Source organism: Pinus tabuliformis, chromosome 5_1, assembly GCF_031772625.1.
Source record: "Pinus tabuliformis cultivar Carrire ecotype Pingquan chromosome 5_1, CPIR1, whole genome shotgun sequence".
Classification (NCBI taxonomy): Eukaryota; Viridiplantae; Streptophyta; class Pinopsida; order Pinales; family Pinaceae; genus Pinus; species Pinus tabuliformis.
In genome coordinates, this window is record NC_142305.1 from 397,258,895 (window position 1) to 397,271,255 (window position 12,361).

Consider the following 12,361-nt stretch of genomic DNA (forward strand, 5'->3'; position numbering starts at 1 on the left):
ATCAAAGTCAAAACCTTTGAGCCATAGTGCCCATCTGAGGACTCTAGAATTACCTTGGTTTAGAAATTTTATATTGCTAAGCATTCCTTTCATGTGTTTCAAATTAGTTTTTACTATGAAATGCACACTTTTGAGAAATAATCGGAACCTTTTGATCCCTCTTTTAACAACTACAATTTATTTATGAGATGAAGGATATTTAAGTTCAGTATTTGAAAAACTTACAGAGGTATAGCCACAAACTTCTTCTTGTTGGCCATGTTTTTGTAATAAGACTACAACCCAAATTTTATTAGAAGCATCTGTTTCCAAGATGAAACAATGGATATTTTGCATGCCTCATTTGATAAGATAAGCATCATTCCAAATCATAGGTACATAGTGGAGATTATTTTTTAGGGAACCTATGGAAGCCATTATTGTACTTAAACTAAATACACAGTGGAGATTCTGCTCAAGAATCCACAAAAGAGTGAATTATTGTACTTAAAGTAAATACACAGTGGAGATTCTTCAGAAGAACCCACGAAAGAGTGAATTATTGTTCTTAAAGTAAATACACAGTGGAGATTCTTCACGAGAACCCACGAAAGAGTGAATTATTGTACTTTAAAGCTAAGGAGGACAACCTTCCAGACTACGATCAGAATCATTTGAAATATCTAGATCAAATTCATAAATTTCATTATTTGGCTGTATCCCTGGAAATATGTCGTCTAGCCAAGCTGGAGCATCTTGACCACAATAAGAAGAAAAATGGGAGAATCTCACGAGTGGTTCTTGTTCAATGTCAGAGAGGCCTACTTATTCAAACAAATCATTAGCAATTGAGAAACTATAACCGGAGGCTACTGATATATCTTTATCCATAAAAAATGTAGTTCCTTGGTATATGAGATCAAATTCAAGGATATTCTACCCAAGGAATCCTTCTTCCATTTTTTCTTCAAGTACAAAGAGTAAAAATGAGGAGTTACAGTTTTCATTTCATCACTCCTTGGTATATATTGGTATAATAGTAAATTCATCCAAGGACTCCAAATCCTGTATGGGGAAGCAATGTATTCAGAGTACATAAGAATGGAAACCCTGTCAAATGCTCTAGCAAATTGGAGAATTCCATAATATTCAATCCACTTAGGACTGGGACCAAAGATGTAAACAACCCTTCTGTTGGTGTACGGTGGTCGGGCTTATCCAAAGTAGACATGGAAATTATTTATGAGATTCCACCAGATATTATAACTCTGTCTCCCAGCTTTAGAATTCAACCATTTATGTAGAATTCACCATTGTATTTCAATTGGAAGAGATTTGAGTTTCTAACACAAACAATCCCAGAATTAAGAGCAAGAACATTGTGGAAATAATTCAATCTGAAATGTCTCTTTCTTTGAGTTTGAACTTTCTCCTCATTCAAATGCCTTAATTGTAATAATTTCATATCCTTCCGAAGAAAGCATATCTGCTAGATACTTTTCATTCCCAGCTTTGTATATAATATCAAAGTCAAAACCTTCGAGCCATAGTTCCCATCTAAGGACTCTGGAATTACCTTGTTCTAGCAATTTTCTGTTGCTGAGCATTCCTTTCATGTGTTTCAAATCATATTTACTATGAAATGCACACTTTTGAGAAAGAATCAGAACCTTTTGATCCGTCTTTTAACAATTAGAATTTATTTATGAGATGAAGGATATTTAAGTATCTGAATAGCTTCTAGAGGTATAGGCACACACTTCTTCTTCTTTTCCATGTAAGTTTTTGTAATAAGTATGCAAACCAAATTTCGTCATGAGATTCTGTTTCCAAGATGAAAGGTGATTTTGGATCTGGTAAAGACAGAGGAGGCAAAGACTGAATTTTTTGCTTGATTGTAATGACTGCCCTTCTCATTTCTTCAGACAAGGGTACTCCATGTTTTAGTCGCTGCATGATAACTTTTGTATCCTTTGTCTGGTTGGCATAAAAATGTCTCACATAATTTAAACAACCAAGAAATATTTGAGTGGATTTAATGTCTAACAACTTGTCTAGAAACTTTGATAAACATTGCAAAATATGTGGTTGCAGCTGGACTTTTCCTTGAGATATTTGTAAACCAAGATAATCAATCATAGTTTGTGCTAGTACAAACTTATCCGGAGATGCTGAAATAACCAAAGCATGGGTTTATACTAAATTATAAAAAACTTCTAAATGTTTCTTGTGCTCTTGTACACCCTTACTAAAAACAAGAAAATCATCAATATGTGCAAGTACAAATGGTAATTGTCTGAAAATATCCTCCATTCTCTTCTGAAATTATGATGGAGCATTTTTCATTCCAAAAGGCATGACATTCCATTGATATTGTCCTCTCGAAACAACAAAATATGTTTTATAATGATCTCCTGGTGCAATCCCGATTTCCCAAAATCCACTCTTTAGATCAAATTTTCTAAAAATATTAGCTTTACCAATTTTAGAAAGCAACAACGCCTTATTTGGAAGTGGATATTTGATTGGTAATAAAGCATCATTCAAGGCATTATAGTTAATTACTAACCCCTTTTTCCCTCGTTTATGCTCTAAGTGTTTATTGACATAGAAGGTTGGACATGCCCAGGGGCTTTTGCATGGTTCAATCAATTTTCTGTCCAACAATTGTTGGATCTCATTCCTGCATAGCTCTTGTTCTGAGGGACTCATAAAATTGGTTGAAGATTTTTGAGGCCTGTAGGAAGCACTGTCTTTATATCGAAAGGTAACAAAATATTTTTCACGTAACCAAAAAGCACCAGGATGATCTGCAGTACAATCATTTTTCAAATTTTTTGCCACTTCTTTTAGAACTTCTTGGCCATGTATTTCTGCATGCTTTATTATCTTTTGGATCTTGGACAATTCTTTGACAAATTCTTCTACCCTATACTGTTCATTAGGCTTGATCCTTACAAGATATTTACTTTTTTACTGGGACTTTAATTTTTTGAGATTGGAATATAAATGTAATTGAAGCTTTGTCTACTGTCATTGGCATATATTTTTTAACAAAATCTTATCCAAGCAGGATATATGATCCAGTATCATAGTTATATAAATTAACATAAACAAGAGTAGAGTTTAACAATATTGGGAAACCGGGAGGAATATAAGAGATCTTCATCAAAATAGCTTATTAACAGCTTTGAAATGAACCTCGGTAGGTTGCAAAAAATAAGAAGGAATATAATTGTACTTATAGCAACTACTCATAGCTCCTATATCAATCTAAGCATCCAAATGATAGAGTTTATATCTTGGTGTTTTTATTCCCATTGTAATAACCATTCTGTCACTTATGCTACTGATGTCTATAACAAATGTTTCATAGATGTCCTCTTGGGTTTTATTTGGTTCTTCTGATTTTTTAAGAACAAAAGCAGTAAATTGTGAGTTTAAATCATCTAACTCTTGGACACCCTTTTGGATTTGCCTGGCAAGTTCAATCATTTGCTGTCTTTTTTGCATAATTTCTTCTTTTGTCTTTTTGATCTGTTCCATAAGATATTGTTCTTTAGGAATATTGATCTTATCAAGGTTTATTAGAACATATGCATAGGATGTCTTAAACCATTCTTTTCTATCAATCTCATCTTCATCATCTTCATTGACCTTTTTTTGTGCATGGGGCAATGACTTTGTCATTTCTTCAATCTTTGCTTGAATTATTCTTTTGGGTATCACTAATCTTGGTGCTAATGCATCCTTGTGCTGTTGTAAAAGGTCTATCTTCTCCTTGATATTATGAGCTGAAAACATAAAGCAATCTGATATATATGTACATTCTTCATCACTACTTTGTACAAATAGTTTCTGAAAATCATTATCCAAATTTTCTTCATCACTAGAACTATCTGTAGAGAAACATTTAGCATCCGGATCAGAATCATAAACAAGCTCCCATTCTACTGGATCATATGAGGAATTGAATAGATTAAACATTTTCATCTATGCTCCTTTCTTTTATCTGGACATCTATTTTACCAATGACCTATTTTCCCACATAAAAAACATTGTGAATCTTTTGTTGTTTTATTTCTTTTCTTGAAGACATATCTTGATCTTTTCTTGAGATAAGGTCTAGAGGAACACTGATAAACACAAGGTTTCTATAATTTATGTCTTTTATAAGATGTATCATGTTTCTTCGAGTAGCAATGGCAGGTATGGCTTTGGTTTTTGTGAGAACTCTTAACAAGGTTCTTATAGCACCCAAAGCGGTATGTTTCACTGAAGGAATAACAAATAGTAGGACTAAAATATAATTGCTTCTTGAGATTATTCTTAGTCTTTTAGGATGTACACTAATTTCTAAGTATGGCAAAAATATGCAGGTGCAAGGCGGCTAAGGAAAGTGATTCAATAGAAATTTTCTGCGATAAGAGAGACTGATGGACCAATTACGAAATTATTCCAGGCATGGAGGTAATATAATGCCAGAGATAAGCTACATTATGGTGACCAGGGATCTTGTATAATAATCCTTGCATTGTGCAATAGTATTCAAATAATAAATCCAGATCACATAATCTCTGGCTCATGAATAGTTGTGCATAATGAACTGTGTATGTAGGAATAATACCCAAAAATTCATGAGATGATGCAACTAAGATGGGTTGCAAAGGGTCTTGATTGTCCAATATTTCTAATCTTTCGATACTTTTCAATTTCTCCCACCATAACCTTACATTTCATGTCAATTCCCATGTAATTTGTATAACTATGTCTTGCCAGGGAGATTTTATTTCAGCCTTTCCTTGAGATGCCCCAGCATTAATCCTTTGTAACAACATAAGAGTTTGATCTCTATTCAAATAGTCAAAGTTAATAAATAGGGAAGTGCCAAAACTTTTAAAGGCTTCAGTAACTTCTTTTTGTGCATCAAATTCATCCATATGCTTAGCTCATTGAGAAAAAGGACTTCTATTCTGACGGGAACTTGAATTAGTAGTCTTTTGAGCTTTGTTTGAAAAACTAAAAGATTCAGACCATTTCTATTTACTTGAGGTTTTTCCAACTTCTTCAATCACAGTACCAACCATTTTTATTTCTTGGACAGAATAAAGCTTTGATTTTAATAGTTCTAGTTTTTCCCTGGAAATTTTGATTCCCATAGCAATTTTCTCAATCTGTGCATTTTCCTGAAGGTCTATGGCCTTGAGAGATAAAATGGAAGATTGTTCAGCTGTTTTATGATATCTAAACTTTGGGCTGCAATATTATTACAAAAATATGGAAAACACGAAGAAGTTTGTGCCTATACCTCTGGAAGTTTTTTAGATAATGAACTTAAATATCCTTCATCTCATAAATAAATTCTATCTATTAAAAGAGGGATCAAAATGTTTCGATCATTTCTCAAATGTGTGCATTTCATAGTAAAAACTGATTTGAAACACATGAAAGGAATGCCCGGCAACATAAAATTGCTAGAAAAAGGTAATTCCAGAGTCCTCAATGGGCAGTATGGCTCGAACGTTTTGACTTTGATATTATATACAAATATGGGAATGAAAATTATCTTGCAGATATGCTTTCTCGATAAGGATATGAAATTATTACAATTAAGTCATTTGAACAAGGAGAAAGTTCAAACTCAAAGAAAGAGAAATTTCAATTTGAATTATGTCCACTATGTTCTTGATCTTACTGCTGGGATTATTTGTTGGAGAAACTCAAATCTCTTCCAATTGAAATCTAGTGGTTAATCCTACATAAATGGTTGAATTCTAAAGCTGGGAGATAGAGTTATAATATCTAGTGGAATCTCATAAATAACTTCCATGTCTTCTTTGGACAAGCTCGACCACCATACATCAACATAAGGGTTGTTTACATCTTTGATCCCAGTCTCAGGTGGATTGAATATTATGGAATTCTCCAATTTTCTAGAGCATTCGACAAGGTTTCCATTTTTATGTACTGTGAAGACATTGCTTTCCCGTATAGGATTTGGAGTCCTTCGATGAATTTACTATTATACCAATATATACTAAGGAGCGATGAAATGAAAACTGTAACTCCTCATTGGTTACTCTCTATACTTAAAAAAGAAATGGAAGAAGGAGCCCTTGGTTACAATATCCTTGAATTTGACCTCATATACCAAGGAACTACAATTTTTATGGATAAAGATACATCAGTAGCCTCCGGTTATAGTTTCTCAACTATTAATGATTTCTTTAGAGAAGTAGGCCTCTCTGACATTGAACAAGAATCACACATGAGATTCTCCCATTTTTCTGCTTTTTTTGGTCAACATGCACCAACTTGGCTAGATGACATAATTCCAGGGGTACAATCAAATAATGAAAGTTATGAATCTGAGTCTGACCCAGATTCTGACCGTAGTCCGAAAGGTTATCGTCCTTAGCTCTAAAGTACAATAATTCACTCTTTCATGGGTTCTTGTGAAGAATCTCCACTGTGTATTTACTTTAAATACAATAATGGCTTCCCTGGGTTCCCTAAAAAGGAATCTCCACTATGTATCTATGATATGGAATGATGCCTATCTTATCAAAGGAGGCATGCGAAAATATCTATTTAAACTCTCCTCTTGTTAGAATGGGCATTGTAATTTTTATGATGAAAGTAATGAAAGAGTCGACTGTTTCATTCTATGGTTGTTGTTTAATAATTTCATTCGTATTTGTCATTCTATGACTGTTGTTTGATAATCTCATTCAGAGTTTTCATTCTATGATTGTTGTTTGATAATCTCATTTGGAGTTGTCATTCTATGATTGGTATCAGAGCCATTGAATTCTTCTTACTCTGTCTTCTATTCGTCAAGGTGGTATGATAGCTGTTGTAGGAAAAAGTTGAAGGCCGACTTCCATTTAAGTCCCAGTTTTAGGCTCGGTGTGTCGTGTTTGGGCGTACATGCGATAGGCCAAGGGTTGCATCCATAGTGTGCCATTTAAGGTGTTTCTGCACTTATTTATTTTATTTTTGAAATGGTTCCTAGACAAAGTTATGAATTTCCTGAGTCTTCTAGTTCAAAGAAAGTTGCTCATGAGAAGAGGTGGTCTTGGTTAGCAAATATTATGAACAAAAATGATAAAGATTCAATCTATAACACTAGAGTGATATCTCAAGAATCTGATCCACAACCTAATTGGACTCTCCTAGAAATTGGTGTAGAAAAAATATATAATTTGCCTATGTTCAAGTTTCGTGCTGAAATTTTATTTTGCTTTGCCTTTGTCAATGTTCATCTATCGTTAAATCAATAGGTTTACCAAGTTCCTTTGATTAACAACGAAGATGTTGAATGGAGCCTGGAGAATGGATACAAATATATCCATATAGGTCTGATATAGTTTGGGATAAATCCATTTGTAAGACCAGGACTAAACACATATTATCTATCTTGTGTTTTAGATACAAGACTTAATAACTTCCATGGTGCCCAAGCATTAATCCTTTTTATCAATATAAGAATTTGATCTCTATTCAAACAGTCAAAGTTGATAAAGAGGGTAGTACTGAAACTTTTAGAGGCTTTAGTAACTTCTTCTTTTGCATCAACTTATTTGTTGCATTGCAAATGATAATGGGCAGAGAATGCAATTAGTTACTATGGATACATGGAAACCAATTTGTATATGAAAATAAGGTTCCAAAAGAACTAGAAACTTTTTGCGTATTTGGTCATTGTAGATTTGATCCATTTTGGCTTTATAGAAAAAAGGAAATTTCATTTGAGGCTTCTTTGGATATGGATGCAGTTGATGCTTGCAAAATAACATTAATAAATAGTTAAGCTTCAATGGTGACAGAAAGGGAAAAAAAAACAATTTAATTACAAATATTGAAAGAATTCAACATGTTTTATGATTCATTTGCATATATAAGGTCCATTATGATACAAATTGTGCCATTCTCTAACCAATATGTATCTAGCTTATAAATGTGTAGTTGTGTGTTATGTTAGACCATACATGATCAATAAGAGATGTGGGAAGACACATATTAGTATCTAGAAGGAAATGGAGGTGGTATCTATACATATCCTATCTTAGTGTCTTTTCTCTATTGCTACTTTGACGCACATCGACATTGAAATCTCTTACAATGATTATTGGCTCACCAATAGATATATTGAAAAATGCTTTATTAATAATATTTAGTATATTGGGCGATGTGGAATAGGTTGCTGTATAAACATTGACAATTGTAATTTGCATTTCGTGTAGAATGACATTTGTCATCAATGCTTCTACATTTTGTTGTTCAAACTGCATATGTTCAATTATTCTTATGCTTTCTTTGCAGCATGTGAGCAATACATATTTGTTATGGCTTGATATGAAATTAAAGGTTTTGAACTTTTGTTACAACATGTCTTGTTTCAAATGTATCTACTGTAGACACAAAATGTTAGCATCCTTTAGATCATAGTGTTATCACCCAAAAAAATGATCAGCTAGCCATTTCTTTCTAGGTCGATTGAAATACACCATGTAGGATTAATTTTACTAGAGTAAATTCACTTTCACCATAGGAAAGCATTTAGTAAACCATTTTTATTTTTTATATTATTTATGATTAAAATTAAACCCCCCATAAGAATATCTAAATATATCAACATTTATGTAATATTATCTAGGAATAAATATTAAATCATCATTTGATTATTATTTCTTGTCACATTTTAATAAATCACTTTGGAATAATTAAATAAATCACTATTTATTTATTATTCCTTATTCTTACTTTTGAAATAATTGTTAGACCATTATTTAATAATTATTTCAAATTAACACTTTTCTTAATTTTCAGAAAGTAATTAATAAATCATTTTATTTGTTAATTATTTCAACCATTTTCTAAATAAAGGTATTTCACCATTTTGAATATCTTTTCCCTCTCCAAAAAATATAATAAAGTATTCCTAACGGCTAGGTTTTGATTTGGTTAATAATATTTTATTATTTTCTAATTCCTAATTTAGCTCAATACTTTGTTATAAATAAGAGGGTTTTCCATTCATTCTTCACCTTGATCGTTCTCATCATCACCAGTATCGTCTTATCACATTTGAGTTCCCATTGAAGTTCAAGCTAATTTTTTGTTTTTGTTTTCTGCTCTTGCAAGTCGAGAGAGAGAAACAGATCACTGAAGCACAAAGATATCAAAAAGACCCATCCCACGGAGGGGGATCTACAAAACCATGTTGTAAATATTCCTCACTATGTGTTTTAATAGAATTATTATTCATTTAAAGTCCTTCATTGGGTTATTGCACTTTCATTTATTGCTGCTATATGTTTTGGGGTTACATCATATATTTTCTTGTAGGGTATTCTCACAATTTATTGCAGATATGAAGCATAGAAACAACCATGTTTTGTTGTTAGGGTCACTTGTCACCAGTGAGTTAAGCCAAGTATTTTTGGTACACTTGCTAATAAATCCTTACACTAACAAATGGCGACTCCACAGGGTCTTTATCTACACAACTGTCAACAAATGGCAACTCCATTAGGGAATTAGCTATATAGTCATCAACAAATGGCGAATCCGTTGGTGTAGTAATTCATATCCTTGGTGACTATAGTTTCAGAGATATTTAGTGTTTTTCCAGCTATTTTTAGCACTCACTTTTACTTTTATATTTCCTTTGTTTTTGGAAAATTTTCTCTGTCTATTAGGGTTCCACATCTTTCCGTAGGTCATAGGTACCAACCAAATAAGAGGCGACACAATCTGGGTGAGAACTACCGAGTGAGAGTTGTAGGAATGTAACATTCTTTTCAGGCTCTTTTCTGCATCCCAAAGCCCTTTTTAGGTCCTGAACTACGTTCAAACATACTTTATAGGTCAATACTTGCGTTCTCAGATTTTTTCTTGATTTTTTATGAGATTGTTGCGTGTGTTGGGTAGGGTTTATTATCTTGCCTATGTCATAGCTAGGCCTATATCCACATAGAAAATTATTGTTGAGGAAGAAAAAATCACCCTAGGGTTTAGAGTACAGCTTCATCAGTTAGGAAAAGGGTTTCTATAGTGAGGAGTCTAGTTTGCAGTAGTTTCAACCACTATTTTCTAGTATTTTTAGCAGGTTATAATAGGTCCTTTAAACACTTTTTTTGTTGGGTCCCTATAATACTAGTGATTACCCCATTACTATTGTAGTTGCATCCCTTATTAATATTGTTGTGCCCCTATTATCCCCATATGGTTACTACTGTGCCCCATAGAATCCCTCTATTGTTATTTCTGTGGCTTTATATTATTATTGTTATGTCGGCTGGGTTATATTGTGACTCCTTAGACTTCTATATATAGAAAGGAGGTTTTGTCATTTGAATCATCCAAGAATTGTTCATTTATGTAATGTAAAGGAGGTTGCCCCCTTGAAGAGGCTGAATTCTAAGGCGTTGATCTATCTTTTATATCTTTTCTTGAGTTGGTTTCATAACATTTGGTATTAGAGCTTTGGATTCTAGGGTTTCACTGCTCCAAATAGGTTATCGTGGAATTTTTGCTATAACTCTTTTTTTGCGACGTTTCAAAAGCTAAAAAAAAAACCCATTTTAGAGGAAATCACGCTGAACCTTGGGTCCAAATTTCAGAGCTTTTCGTGCTATATTTGCGGAGATATGATCTGAGGAAGTTGGTCTTTTTGCAGACTCCTGAATTACATTCCAAACAAGTGACCTGGGGAAAATCGTCATAACTTTCTCTCTGAGCATCAGATTGAAATTTCATAGGAAGGTGCAGAAAGAGGACGGACTATAGTTTTTTGTATATATTTTTCAAAGCCAAAGGTCAAAACAGTGACTCGTGGAACGTCGTACAAGTTCGCTCTACTGAACTAGTCTATAATCAGGTCACTATGGGAGATTTCGCATAACTATTCCTTGGAGAATACAAATTTGGATTAAACTGGTGGCATTGGAAAGAGGACACAAAGGGCTACTGCAGGTCGCAATTTCAGAACTGGATGATCCAAAAGTATAGAGATACATTAGAGGCAATATCGAGCTCCTACAAAGTGAAAAAAAGGTGTGTAGATTCTTTCAAATTTTTGCTTAAGATTGGTTTGAAAATTTATTTTGAAGGAATTCAAAGGGCATAGTAGAGCATTATTATCGATAACTGATGCCCCGAGGAAAGAAAATGCAAACACCTAGTAAGCAACCTGAAGGCTCTAGCATGACTCATGAAGAAGAGGAAGAAATGCTACATGATATATCAAAATTACAAGAACAAGTGCAACAAATGTCACTCTCACAAAAGCTAACAGAAGCTAAGATAAATGGCCTGGAATTTAAGATAAAGGGCATGGAAGCTAAGATGGACGATTTGAAGATAGATTTGAAGACAGATTTGAAGAGAGACATGGCAGATTTGAAGACAGATTTGACAAATTTTCTACAAGAAATACTTACTAATGGTGAAAATGTAGTAAAGGAAACTCATGATGCAAACAAAATAAATGTTAATCATGATTTCATAGACTTTAATGTGGGATCTAAGACCCACCATATTCCAAAAATCGATATGAGGAAGTTTGATGGCAAGGATCCCGCAACATGGATATTACAGATGGAGCAATTTTTCGATCTCAATAATGTGCAAAACACACAAAAGGTACGTATTGTAACTTTATATTTGGAACCAAATCAGTTTGTATGGTATCAATGGATTTGCTCTCGTAAACAAATTATCACTTGGGCAATTTTTACGGAAGAAGTGATAGCACATTATGAGGATACAAAAAGCAACACTTTTTTTAGCCAATTGATAAGTCTCAAACAAAAGGGTTCAATAATGGAGCACATTGAGGAGTTCCAAAAATTGAACATAAGGGTAAAAACTATTCCAAAGGAGCATAGGATTGATGTGTTCATAGGGACTTTAAAGGATAATATCCAACATGATGTTCGTCTTTGGGAACCTGATTCATTAGAGAAGGCATTCAGGTTAGCAAGCAAAATTATGGCAACTAGGAAGCATACCACTCACAACTATAAAGATGGAAGTGTTGTTGCCCCTAGTCTTCCACAACCTATAAGGTTGACACCACAAAAATTGGAAGAAAAAAGACCAAAAGGGGTTTGTTATAGTTGTGATAGCAAATACACTAAAGGTCATAAGTCTGCTGAGAAGAAATTATTCTACATAGATTGCGAAGAGGAAGAAGAAAAGAAGCAAGAAAGGTCAAAAGAAGAGGACATACTCCAGGAACAAAGCCTAGATAAAGAATAAATGAATCCGACCATATCTTGTAATGCATTCGCGGGAATTACCACTCCTCAAACCATCAAGATAGAAGGACAAATCAAGAAAAAAAAGGTAATAGTTTTGATTGATTCAGGAAGTA

At 33.5% G+C, this 12,361-nt stretch overlaps 1 long non-coding RNA gene across 2 annotated transcripts; it reads left to right on the forward strand.

The window, feature by feature from the left end:
- Positions 1 to 1,917: 1,917 nt before the first annotated feature.
- LOC149165130 (uncharacterized) lies at positions 1,918 to 4,895 on the forward strand. Of its 2 annotated transcripts, none has more exons than XR_016260306.1 (2): positions 1,918 to 2,746; positions 4,359 to 4,895. It is a non-coding gene; the product is annotated as an uncharacterized LOC149165130 (long non-coding RNA). The 2 variants fall into 2 exon arrangements; XR_016260307.1 differs by lacking the exon at positions 1,918 to 2,746 and adding an exon at positions 3,424 to 4,244.
- The last annotated feature ends 7,466 nt before the right edge of the window (positions 4,896 to 12,361 follow it).